The sequence below is a fragment of the Spea bombifrons genome, chromosome 9 (genome assembly GCF_027358695.1).
Source record: "Spea bombifrons isolate aSpeBom1 chromosome 9, aSpeBom1.2.pri, whole genome shotgun sequence".
NCBI lineage: Eukaryota > Metazoa > Chordata > Amphibia > Anura > Pelobatidae > Spea > Spea bombifrons.
In genome coordinates, this window is record NC_071095.1 from 41,821,248 (window position 1) to 41,835,815 (window position 14,568).

The 14,568-nt window shown below is 37.8% G+C and overlaps 1 protein-coding gene across 1 annotated transcript in view; it reads right to left on the reverse strand.

Annotated features, from left to right (window-relative positions):
• The window catches only part of FRMD6 (FERM domain containing 6), an 84,038-nt gene extending 78,423 nt beyond the window's left edge, over positions 1–5,615 (reverse strand). Inside the window, exon 1 of the mRNA XM_053474913.1 lies at positions 5,201–5,615. The gene's annotated coding sequence lies outside the window, so the exon portion shown is untranslated. The remainder of the gene's footprint in view (positions 1–5,200) is intronic.
• Between the last annotated feature and the right edge of the window lie 8,953 nt (positions 5,616–14,568).

Genomic DNA, 14,568 nt, shown 5'->3' on the forward strand with positions numbered 1-14,568 from the left:
AAAAGTGTTATCCTATACCTAAACATTAAAACCCATGATTTTATTTATATGTAAACATGTAAGAAATAAAACTGGTACAAATAAACCTATGTTTGAAATCAGACTGATTGCTATAAATAATTACTATAATCACTAACAAGTGATTAAAGGCAGATGTGTGAACATAAACTTATATTAAGCATTCTTTCAGGCAACCGGTCGGCTGTTCAGACTTGCCTTTGTGCATTTATTGTTTGATAAAATGGAATGTTCTCCCTTTTATCTTCCCTGTAATAATAAATACAATTTCATGTTTAATTGTATAGACAGACCCCATGTTCCGATTGGTGTATATCCATGTGATTAGAACATTGGTAGTTTTGCAACCTGATCTTGCTTAACCTCGATTAAACTGTTGTTTCAAAGAAATCACACCCAGAAGACCACGGCTTAATTATGTACCTGCTATTAGTCTTCTTTGACACCCAAGCCAATGCATACACTTAAGTCCCCAGGACTTACTTTAACAAAGTGATTCCTCTTCTTTGCACTACGCATCCTTTGTGTCCCAGAATATGACATAATATCGTGGCAGTTCACCTTAGAAGGTTACGTAGGGTAGATACTTTGGCGTTCTGCGCTGGCTAGGCATAGGCATACCTGGGACCCAGAACAGTAGGCGTAACAGAGGAGCAGGTCTATGGGTATAATGGAGAGTTCCCTGGTATGGTCATAAGCCTTCCTTTTGTAAATCGGTTGGTTACAAGGGAGATTTCTAAGTAAACCAACTGTCACATTGATCTGTAGCAACTCCGAGAAGCCTGATCGCCCTGCTGGATGTTGTGCCCTGTTAACAAAAGAACAAGAGCTCCCGGACCGGCTGCTCTAGGCCCAGTTATCCTATGCTATAATATGTTACTGCTGATGCTAATATCTGCTGTCCATCTACTAAATGCATAATAGGTTATGTCAATTAATATAAGAGATTAACTCTGAATTTCTATTAAACTAGAAACTACAACTAACACATAGTAGTTAATAGCAGTAGTCGTTAAAACAAAGCTTCTGGGATGCAGATGTTTGAGAGACATAATCACATTCTCTTTTGGCAAACACCAGGTTTATTCATTAAACAGTGAGTTGTGTAAGACATTTGATCGCACCAGCTATACTATTCATTATGCAAAGCCAGCCCTGGCACGTTTCTTCTACAACAGGCTGACTTGACCGTGGATAACGTACACATAAATCATTGATACTTCTTAAATGTCATCCTGGAAATTAAGTATAAATGGCAAGAAATCTTTGCGAGGTTGGCCTCAGTGGGAGAGCTGACATGGCTAACCTGATCTAAGCTCGCCTACAACTTGGGTGTTCACCTAGTGAACTTCTGACACTTTCCCTAACAAAGGGTGGAGGACCACTAATTTAATTAGGTTGCTTGGATGATTCACACACATGGGTAGGTGCTCCAGGTGTGATTGACTATAATACCACGGTTTGTCTATTTCTGTCCATCTGCAGTAAAACTTGGTTATGTGGTAACCAGGAACATGCCAAGTTTACCAGCTGATTTTGGCATTGTGTGCGCACTAAATGTGACATTTGCCAGGACAGCCAACAACTGGGACAAATGTTTGGCTGTCCGACATGTTGGCAGCTATGTGGAAATCAGGTAAGAGCGTGTAGCACAAAATAAATGTAGTGTCTTCTGTAAATGTTTGCCCTTTATAATTATTTTGTTACAATCTGAATTTAATATAGATTTTTTCATTGATATATTAAACTATGTTAAGGAAAAATACATATAAATGTAAAAAAAAACCTAAAAAAAGAACCCTGGATGGCATAAGTAGTTGACTCCTTTGTTGTGACAAAACAACAAAACTTTGATGCAATCTGCTGAATTTAGAGAGAACATATTTAAGTGTACTTAGTTCAGCTGCAATCAATTAAAACCAAGCAACATGTCCCACAGTGCCAGCTTTTCCCCCAAACAGCTTGTGAGTGCTACCTTTGTCTTGTCAAACAGGTTATCAGTGCCATCTTAGCCCACAAACAATGTATCAGTGCCATCTTAGCTGACAAAGTTTGTCTTTGCCATCTTTGTCCCCAAACAGCTTGTCTGTGCGATCTGTGCCGCCAGTTTGCCTGTGCCATCTTTGCCCCAAACAGCTTGTCAGTACCCCCAAACTGACTGCTTGTGACATTGTTGCCACCAAACAGCTTGTCATAGCCCCCAAACAGCCTGTCTGTGCCATCTTTGCCAGAGCTTGTCCGTGTCCCCAAACAGCTGGTTTGTATCTGCTCTATGTGGTAGATGGAAAAAGTGTAGAGTCATGCACAGAGCAAGGTTATCCCCGCTTAAAATGCAAAGTGGGTAGGGAGAGAGCCAGATTATCCATTAGGCACACAAGGCACATATCTATGGGTCCCAGGGCATCACATAATCCTGTGTTCTAATGGATAATCTGTCCACTGCACCACATATCATTAGCTTCTTTGGGTGAGCTACTGTAGCCAAGAGGTAGATGCCATATTTGAGTTTTATTCCACCACATAATCTAGTTCAACAACCACTGCTACACCTTATTAGTGTACAAGTAACCTTCATTGTATTGCTCTATTGCCTGATTGAGCATGCTCACATCAGTGCTTAGCTGTGATAGACAGAACTTCAGACCAATCACATAGCACTTCAAACTGCCAAAAAAGAATACGCCTGGTTTAGAAGATGTGGTATGCAGACAAGGCTTTCCCAAAAAATGAATATTTTGGTACATTAGAAAAATGCTAAAATGCTTGAAAATAAAGAAAAGCATTATTTATTGAAAAATACATATTGAGGTACTGTCATTCAGTATTTACTGTTACAATAAAATGGCAACATATGCATTTTTCAATGTATCCTATTTTAACGTTTAAGTGTTTAAAATTTTAAATTATGCTGATAATTTATACGATAATGAACAATGGTAATTATTCTATATATATTCCAGTCACAAGCGTAAAAATGGAGTATATGAGCATTTATTCTTAAGTAGATACAAGTCACTTTAAGTTTCCCTTTATGATTTAAGCAAAACTCTAACATTCACAGTCTGCCGCCTCGCAGAAACCCCTAATGATTTGCAGGCAGCGTCTCAGACACAATTGTCAGGCTGGAAAATCATTTATGAGGAAGATTTATCAAACGGGATTTGTCTTTTCCTGTGAATTCTAATGCTTGCTCTAAAAATAGAACACAGTGTGATAAATCTCTATCCCCCATTTAAACCAAAGCACTTTCTTCAAAGTGACAAACTCAAAGTGGTTTATTTACTATTGAGGGTCACAGAGCAATGGTTGAAATTAAGTAAAATACATTTACAGTTAAATCTAAAAAACAAACAAACAGTATTTTGCTGGGAAATGATAAAGAAAATTTTTAAAAAATCAAAAGCTTAACTGGGCCATAGATAAAATAAGATCAATAGTTCTATCATTTTCTGGAAATTTTGTAAGAACAGTTTAACAATGACAATTGTTCCTACAATAATCCTAATAATTATGTATTTTAAAAGATAATACAATTATACGATAATCTTGTTTACTGAAAAACGGAAGAATAGCCAAATGAAGAGCAAAGCAGTTCCTATTTAAGAATGGTCTTATCGCCATAGTAACCAATGGAATGTTTGTGCTGATTGGACCTTTCCATTAATGGTAAGGTGATGTGATTTTTGTTGCCCTCCTTATTTAAACTTTCTTAAATGTGATATTACTTATTAAATTTCACCAATCATCATTCAAAACAGCATCACTTATTAACGAGGTCAACAAGATAACTAATCATGTGTCTGGCATTTCATCAACTTGGGCATACATGTAAGTTAACTGCATAAGAGTACATATGATGAAGGGCTGACTGTATTATTAGATGGTAGAGAATTATAAAATTACTTTCGAGATCAATATAACTTTTTTAGGGTTTTTTGTGGGTATAAATAGAGTTTACAGTATTTATTGTGCTATACTTGCCGATTCACTTTAAAAGAACCCTATCACTCACTATACAGACTGTTGCTTTGAAGATCCTGCATCAAAAAGGTGCGACGTTTGGCCAGACCGGGACTGTCATTGATCATACAGTGAATAATTTAAAAAGGGTAGTACAAATGTCCACACACAGTGTAGATACCTGAAATAGACCACCAGTGGATGTAGTAAATACAATCACAGTAAAATAATTAAAACAAGCATGATATCCTCAAGAAGTAAATAATGTTTCAAAAAGGGCAGACTAGATATCTATATATCTCTATATTCTTTCTTGACAAGTTCTTCCTCTGTTTCAGTGACTGGGAAAGACATAGTATGGCATTGTGGCTTAGTTATTCCATCAACCAGGAATATGCATGGCAGGCAGTGGTGATGCCCAGGAGGTTTCAGGGTCATCACTAATGTTTTTTTGCCTGTTTGACAACATAGATGCAAGAGAATCTAACAAATAGTTCAACCTTCCTATTGTCTTCTAAATTGCTGTTGACGGTATTGTTTATCAGTTCTTCTAAATGCATGATATTGGTGGGTCTTTTGTAGAAGAACACCCTGTGTCTGGAGCTACCAACTGTTCTGATTTGGCAGGAAGAGCCCTGATAAGCAGATTTACAGCTGTCCCGGCAAATGCTTATTTATTGGGGCTGTAAGAATGAACTGGTTTGAGTTTAAAATATATTTTTTAATAAGAAGAAGACTATGTAGTTGAGACACCACAAAGTGAGCTTTAATAATAATTACTAATTCATGTGTACTTTATGACATGCTTTTAAGCTTATAGGTGCCAGAGGGCAACACACCATTTTTGCAAAGAAATCTGTCTGGCACAGATATGGTTAAAGTATTAGCCCTTTATTAAAAAACAAAACATATTTCGGAATACTTGTAGATTTACTAGCTCCTCGATGACATGCCGAGGCCAACATGGAAAAGGTTAGTCCTTTGCAATGCCCAGGGCAACCACAGCCTAAGTCATCCACATTTAACAGACCGCAAGCTCTTGGTAATACAATTTCCTACTACTTTTAACCTTGTTGTAAAAGACGCCGCTGGTCATTGACTTGTGCAAATAAAATAATACTTAGAGCAAATAAAAGCGCAGAATGAATAGTGCGAGAATTGTTTTGACAGGTAGAATAAATTAGATGCACCAATTAAATAAACCCCTTTCAAATGTTCTTACCTTTGTCTGTTGTGGATTTCAGGAACCTTGTGGAATTATTCTTCTGGTTTTCTTTAAAAACGATCTCCATCAAAGCCCTTACTATATATACTTATTTTATAACTTTCTGGGCTATTTTCCAAACGCTTACAAACATATGGAAACATAACAAAAATATTGAAACAAGAAAAGCACAATAGGGAAGGTATTCTGGTTTTCATCTGAAACACCTTACTATCTTCTTCCCATGGAGTATTGTGCAACGCGGAGAAGCATTGACAAGCTCTGTACGGCCTGGCAGACAAGCTCTGTTAATAAGTAGTCGCATGTCCTTACCTGTCCAGGAGCTGATGCTGAAAAGTATTCCTTTCACGTAGAGTCAGATCTCACAGCAAAGTTATACTTAATCCAGAAAAAATGCGTACTCCTGACATGCTCTGCATTGCGCAAAAACACACACAGTATACTACATTTTAGAATGTTTTGGGTTAATACACCAATACCTTACCGGTAGTTTCAAGGAGTTGAACAAGTCAAGCTGTGACATGCGTTTCAGTGAAGGAAGGAGGAACACGGATTAGTTGCAAAGCAAGAATGTAGAATTCCTAATATGGAAACCGACAATCGCCATTATACAGTACGAGTGATAGATGTATAAGCACCTGTCTCTTATGCTTAACCCTTTCAGTGCCCGAGAGGTGTGCATGCTATTAACATTTCATAAAAAAAACTGCTTGCAGGTGAGAAAAATAAGGGTACAACCAAGTTTGTAAGCTTGCGCCCAGGGCCCTCTTTACCTAGTGTATAATTTTGTCTTACTCTGTCAATTCTAGTTTCGTCATACCCTTTGAATGTATGGACGGTAAGAAGTGCTGTGTAAAATGTTGGTGCTATATAAATGGCAATAATAATTAATATAAATTTTAGTGAAAAAATAAAATGCAACACCATATAAATCAACAATACAGAAGGTGTCAGTAAAAGTTTTAGCTGTGAATTAGTTTGTATATTGAGAGTAATTAACTCTGGCCAATTGGGATTTTGGGTTCCATGAACATGCTTTGATACGGGTTCTAACCCCTTGTGGGGAAGAGGAGATCTTGGAGCTACCTTTTCATCAAAGGTGTGATAGTTTCCATCATAGGCCTGTGATCAGGTAGCATACAAGTGTATCCATTACACTCCTACACATACACAATATGTCACTACACTGCAAGGTGATAGTGGTTTCTGATGCTTTGTATAACTGAAAGCAGACAGTGCTGGCCCTCACAGCTATATTTTAGGACTATAACTGTGTGTATATATATATATAATACAGTTATAATCCTAAAATATAGCTGTGAGGGCCAGCACTGACATGGCTTGAGACCAATGTCTTGCAAGGTTCAGCTCAACAAGAGTTGGGGAGAGATAGCCAGAGCTGAGGACTTATATCATGTGCAGAGGAGGACACGTCCACCTGAGTCCCTGCCTGTCTCTCTACTAGCTAAGTCTATGGCTTAGCTCCACCAGGCTTGAGTCACGCTGCACAAGCGGCCCGTTTACCAACCTCTAGTGAAAGAGAGATTAAATATCTTATGAGCCAAAAACATATTGCTGATTAACCACAACTGATACTAGAGACAGAAGCTTCAAAATCAGAGGAGGTAAAGTGTCCTCTACATTGGTAGTTGAGTACTTGAATGAAATATAGAAATAAATGTTAATGTTTCTGAGACATATTACTTGCAACCATAGGACGATTAACTAAAGGATATAAAAGTATGATGAGAGTTCCTCTTTAAAGTTCAGATGGTTCTACCAAGGCAAGTAACTATATGTTACTAAACACATCACATAGCTTTGCACAGTGTGTGGAATTGTAAATTGAATTATTTGGGGAAAGTAACAGAACTGCATAAAATAAAATAAAAGTTCTACTCAACACAGTCAGATCCCTGCCCCTCATAGTTTACAATCTAGCACCGACAATAAGAAAAGAACCACACACACACACACACACACACACGCATACTATTTGATTTACATTTTTTGGGGTATGAAATATTTGATCAAGAATGAAAACCTAATTGATCTGATGTATTCATTTGAAATCATTCTTTTGTTTGGAGTAATACTCTCTAACAGTAACCGATTTACCCTAATGTAATCTGATTTTCCAACGACCTACAGCAATGTGAAGCTGGGAATATCCTGATTCTGTTGCGGTGAGTCAGTAAAGCCTTGGGCATGTTGCCTACACACATTAATATTATTGTATCACATGCCTCTGACTCATTGTGGCATAGAGGGGCTTATATAAAAATAGAGAAGATTCCGCCCTGAATGGTTAGACATTTGGTACTTTGTGATGATAAATGCCTAGACCTTCAGAGTCAATCAATGTGCATATTACTAAACACTGTAATTGCTGCCAAATTTCATATGTCCTAACATGGAACGGCATAGACATATTAATCCTCCAATCCAATGGTGCACGGGACACCATGATCAGTTTAAGGCTTATCCATTTAACCACAAAAACAGAGGTGAGTTAAAGATACACTTCTGGAATAAAGGCCATGATATTTATATATATATATATATATATATATATATATATATATATATATATATATATATATATATAATTACTAGGGAATATTGAGAGTCCCTTCATGTTAATGTTTTACCCTCTGCTGTCCCATCCTTGGTCCCAGTCCCCTTCCCTTAACAGGATTTATTCATACTTCAAAATTTGCATTTATACATACTAACAATGACACCTGTGCTCATACATATGCACACACTGAGACGCTCATATGCATGTATGCACAAGAACATACACATAGAACAAGGCCTAGACTGGCCATCTGGCACATCAGGCAAATGTCCGATGGGCCCCTGGCCGACAGCAACACACGCTCGGTGGGAGATTGGGTGCGGCGGCGTGCGGCTGGATATGAACTCTGCGTGGCATGCAGCCATATCCAGCCGTCAGCCATACTTACATCATCAGGAGCTGGCCTTATACTCCTACTTACTTACGTTTTATGCAGGGTGGACGCTCATCACATTTTTGGTTAAGCAGCTTGGTGGTTCTCTACATGCATCCTTTAGGTCTTACTGTGGCAAAGTGTGTGAGGTATGACATCATATTCCATTACTTTCTGCCTCAGGAGGGTCCACATGTTGGGTTTGAGGCAACAAAATGGTGATAGTTGGCATAGCGATCTCCTGCAAGGTTAGAAACTCATTCCTTCTTGGGCCATTTAGGATGTTGGGAGGCATGAGCATGTAATGTTAAATCACTTCCCGCTAATAAGAGAGCAGCCTTCTCTCCCCACTGTAAGATTTGGCTTATATTTTTATGCTCTGTGCAGATTTCATACCATATAAAATATGTTGCTCCTTCTCCAGGCAATATATTAGTCACAGACTAAAAAGTCATGAAGCTTAATTATTTCAAATTATCTAGCGTCTTAATATGAAATCTCATAAGCTGCCTCCCTCAAGGAATGAACGGTCTCCGACCCTTAGCAATTACCTTAAAGTTTTTTCTTAAAAAAAAATAAGGATTAGTCGGCTTAATTGGCACATTTGTATTTTACATTTTGATGCTGACCTTTATGTTAAGGTCAAGGCTTATGGAAAAAGCCTCATAACATACAGAGACTAGAGAAGAATCACGGCTTCTCTGGTTCTCTAGGCCACAGAGCTAAATGTATGGGTCACAGGGGCTCCATTTATACACACCCACTCCTAGCCCATTACCCCTCCCACCTTCCTGCGAATTTAAGGAGTTTGGGGCTAGCACTTCCCCCTCACATGGCAATAGCCATTCCCACATATGTCATTAGTCCCACCCCTCATGAAGCCACACTCCCGAAGAGCGAGGGCTCTGGGTAGTCACAGCCTGGTATCCCAGGTATGTTTCTACTTTGTATTGTGTCATCTAAATTAGTAGTACTTAATCAAATTAATTTGTTGCCATCAATTTTTTATGATGCCATTGAATACGGCAAATACCATATGATATGCTCACAGCTATGCAGGCCCTGTTGGCCGGTTGGCAAATTTTGGGGGCCAATAATGTCCCATACTGAGTATAAAAATATAACATTTGGTGGGTGCTTCCCTTAAAGTGCCAGGGCCACTTAGTCATGCCTACTCTGGCCCTACAGCTCTATATAAAAAAGTGGCATATAAGGAAGCCCATGTGGCAGTTGGTATAAAATCAAAAAAGTACATCCCTTGCAATCCCAATTACCACTCAAAGGGTTAAACAGCTGCAATTCCATGAACCCACATAGTCAATTATTCTTCGAGGTCATTTTTTTGGGTATGATGGAAGCCCACACGTCCCAATTGAGTTAATATGTGATGAAAATGCTCCATGCAGCCATGCAGAGTGAAACTCTCTGAATAGCCTATTGTTACTCACATATTTAATTAATCATCAGGCAGCACGTCTGTGCATTTTATGTTTCGAAATTGTTCCAAACTCAAATCGAGAGCATATCTGAACATATGCCAACATTTGGAACACAAAGATACCCATTGATTTCTGGACAGCAAAGCACTTTTCCACAATTGACTGCTCTTATTATTTTCAGTAATGATATATTTGTTACTTATTGACTGTGGTGAAAACTACAAAGTGTCACTTTGAACTTAAAACTTAAAAAACAAACTTTCGGTTTCCTAAAAAAAAACAAAAAAACTAAAAGCACATAAACCTCTATTACAACAGAACACACGTGGAAGCAGAAAAAAATATTTGCCTTTAGAAAAATGGATTTTGTTGATACTGTTAATGAACAGTATTTATTGTTTTATTTCCAAGAATTTTATTACACTAAATTATAAGATAATTAAATTGTGAGAAATCAATTTCTAATGCTTTGGGGGGTTTTCTTCTCTAATAATGATAACAATATAGTTGACAATTCAGGTTTTTGAGAAATGTTCTAGGTGAGCATACATCCACAGTTTTGATGACACAATACAATAATTTAATTTGTCGAAAGTCAACAAAGGGGGGGGGCACAAAGAAGAAGAATGTAATTCTAATATACAATATAGAAATACATTTCCTTCCTTTCCTGCCTTCCTTTTCTTTTATTTCCCCCACTTTCTTCATATGGCATTTTGTATTCTTCATGGACAGGGTAACTGTGATATTATCATATTGTGTATTAGTCCTGACCTTTGTTGTTATCAGGGCCTGGCCAGATCTATGTATTGGCTCCAGATTTAAAGCATACCAGCACTTGAGATAAGTGATTAGGTCCTTATTGTACATGAAAAACAAGGACTAGACCGGTGGTCTAAAAGGGATTTGCTCTGTGTGTTGTGTATGGGATGTTATCTTTAAAACAATATTACTGTCTATAGGTCATCTTTGTTTTTTTTACATCATAGCAAGCTTGCCCCTGTCCCATCTGCCAACTTGACATGGCAGATAATCCTGAAAACTCCACTTAAAGGGGCTGCCATGGGAATTCTTATTAATGGTTTGACAATGCTAAGGGAAATACCAGAAACATGTCCTTAAGAGTATACTGTACAAACACATAAACAAACCAGGACCGTCTTCTAGATAAATGGAAATGGGGCATGGATAATTTCTGTATTTATTGCTAGATGATCAAACACATTCTTCCTATAAGCACTGGCAGCATGCAGTTATTATCAGAACATGTATAGCCCAGTTTATCTTCTTGTAAAAAGAGCTTTTACTGGAGCCAGATTAGTGCTGCCTTTCCTTGAGTGTTAATGGTAAACATTACACATAGATCTTCAAAGGGTATACAGAGACAACAAGGGTATCATCAAGCAAGAAGGCAGAGACATGTCTTAGCACCACCATTACCAATATAAAGCAAGCAGAAAGGGGCTTTAACCCTTATAAATAATACTATATGATCACAGTGCAAGATTAAAGTAGGGTGTATAAAACCGATGAGGAATTAGGTTTTTTTTGCAAAGGAAAACAAAGCACTTGAGCCAAGGTTTGGAAGTTCTAACTTTAGAAGAGGGGAATAAATGCTGCACCCATTGTTGATCCCAACAAGTATTGAGTGTCCTTTATGGACAGTAAAACTGAGCCTAATTTGTTTCATCTATTTTCCTAACCACCAGATGTTTTGTCCAACCTATTTTAAAGAAGCACAAAGAAACGGGCAAATGGTGGGCACTGTGGACGCAGCGGTCAGCTGAAGTACGCTTTTTGGGGTTTGGAAACAGGATGGTCAATACAAAAGCTGATTTTGCAAAACTAACAGCTAGAGATGTCAGAAAATAATTGATCTCTTAGCTGGCTCCTTTCGAATACTGTTGGCTATTTCTTTTATAATACAATTTTTATAAAAGCAATTCCCAATCTATGACAAATAATATATTCTTAATTGTTCCAAGCGATGCAGTAATGGTATAATATACTGTTGAAAAATACATTAAATATTGTTTAATTTGGTATAGTCATACACCATATTAATGATTACAAAATAATGCTTACTGTGCATCCTAAATCAATTAATGAATAGTTGGGTTAAAAGCCTTTTTCCAAGCTAATTTCGTATTTTGAGAAACGGGAAACTTGGACAATATTTGGTGAATGAAGTACGTTTTTTATTTACGTGACAGGTCTCTTTGAGAGAACAGATGCGATAAGCACCCCCAACTGGGATCAGTGGGCTATAGTCCCCTTGCTGCCATGCCAAGGGGGCAGAATACACTCTTGGGCGAGCAGGCCCCACACTGTCCCGCTGGGCAATGTGCCAGTTGTAGGAAAAATCTCTGATCTTCGCAACTGTCCAATTTCCACTATGGAGCCTCCATAGACTGCATCAGAAGATGCTACGCACCTTTAAGAAAAAGAGTCTTAAAGAGGGGTGGCTGGGGTTGCTGCCCTTGATAGAGCCTAGGGTAGCGCAAAAGATAGAACTATCAGATAAGCATCTTATATTATAGCCCATTTGTGAGGAAAAGGAGGGAGACATGTAATATATAAAACTCAAACAGGTGCATTCTATATGTTATTTATAGATAATGAAATCATTTTTTCCAAAGTAACTATTCTTAGGGCCTCTATAATCCTATCCCTAGAAACTTTTTATTACAAATGTTTTTTTTTTGGGCGATATTTCTGTAATGGAACCCTATGCAAGTCAAGATAATTATTCTTTAAACACTTTGCAAAGGAAGTATTGTGTTGCTATAGCACGGTTCCCCCAACCCATGGAAAGTACATTTATCAGCCAGGGAGTAACCGTATGAAGTGTATAATATTTAGCTGCCTGAAACTTACATTCTTGGCTGAGATGTGAAGCCCACATCCTGGGACAAAATAGGTTGAATTACTGAACGTAGAATATGTTCCATCTGTGCAAACTGTTTTGCTGTTTTAGGAACAAAATAAGATGTGCTTTCAGTCTTGTGAAGAGGTGAGGTAATTCTGATAAAAATCCTAAAGAAAATAAAAGGATTTCATATATCTAAGATGTATGTTTTCCTGTTCAGTAACCAAGAAACAATATAGTGCGGAACTAAATAGGTCTAAAATATTAAATACCCCTTAACATCATTCTAATGTCCCATCAGCAAAGTCTGTTTATGATGGACCTAGGGAATAGTCCATTTTAGACTTCTCCTACCATCTCCAATGTCACTAATGTTATGAAGCTATTAGGGACTACAACTTATGAAGTCTAGGTATGCAAGCAATATGAGTAAGCGAACATTATACCATAATATAGAATTCACTCGTAAACCAGAATTGTGGGAGTTACCCATAAGGTTGAATCAACTGTCCTTGTCTTGGCAATTCTCAAGGTTCCATACATAATTAATATAAGACATCAATTGCTATAAAACAGGTTTGAGAAGTTTACTTCTGGAGGCGGTGAAGAAACATGCTCTCACACAGCATGGGATCATTAAACCAGAGGAACATTAATTAACTTTATTTGGTTTGAATCTCACTGTTCACTGTATAATCCTGAGAGGTGGACTGTTCCTTTAAATCACAGATTGCTTCCCTGAAAAAGGCAAGGACCGTTTTCTCTATACACGAAGGATAATATTGACGCGTAGAAATCACAAACTAAAAAAGAAAGCAGATGAGCAGAGAGTTGCTAGTTGTCAAATATGTAAATAACACATTAACTTGCCAATGGCAAAGAGAAAATCGCAGCATCCACCCAGCCACTCGAGTCTATGGACTTTAACTAAAGCCACATTCTGGCACATTCACATCTGGCCAATGTACAAGAATGTGAGCACATTCGGAACTCTCCCAAATCCACTTGGCTCCATTTCACCCATCTAAAGTTTATCTCACACCCTCCCTAAACCTCATTCTTTGGCTTCTACTTTCATGTCATGAGATGTCACCTTTCTGTGCTGGCGGGGAATAAACAGAGATAAACCCTTCTCTAGTTAAAGTAAAGTGAATATGGAGACTATTAAAAATAACAGAATTTTTTTTAAAAAAGCAAACCATTTCTCTTGTAGCCCGTGTATTGTCTGTACCTTTGGAGGAAACTCTGTGGCAAGGAGCTTAAATATACCCCTTTTAAAAAATAAACAGAGAAATGTACTCTAAGCCCATTAACCCCTTATAAACTTATTCATTTAAGAAAATCATGGACTGGATTTTTAAGGTTTACTATAGCTATTATTGATAGTAAAATTACATGGCTGTCCTTTTAATAAATGCCTTAAAGCTGGAACCATAGGGATTACATATTTTCTAATTATACATATAATCTTTAAATATGCGATACTCTGCAATTATGCTATAATGATACAAAAAGCTATTTTTTTATATAGTTTTGTGTGTCAGGGCTAATTCATAGAACTGACTGATTCATCCAACCCCAATTGAACACAGATGTTTTAACTTGGCTGTTTCACTGTGGGAAGCGAATGATATTTCTGAGCGTCACAGAAAGGATCCATACAGAATTGCCACCTAAGACAAGGTCGGAAAATATTTTAGGTTTCAGTTTAAAAAGAGTATTGACCTTATTCCAAGGTCGGAATACAGTGAGGGAATTTAAACATATATGGGATAGGAATAAGTCTATCTTGAATCTCAATCATGACCAAAGACCAATTAATATTTGAGTCTTTACATCAAGAAAACTGAGCAGACTAGATGGGAAGAATTGATCTTATCTGATGTTCTATCTTATCTCAGTTTAATGTTATGGAGAAGTTTCTGGCTCTGGCTACCTGGAGGCACCTTTGTGGTGGGTTGTCCTGCTGATGTTGGTGGGTGGTCTCGTAGACATTGGTGGGTGGTCCAACTGATGTTGCAGGTAGTCGCCCCCTGGAATCAGTGGGCTTTCATGCCAACGTTGCAGACACACACTATTTTTAATGATGAAGTGGATGCAGGT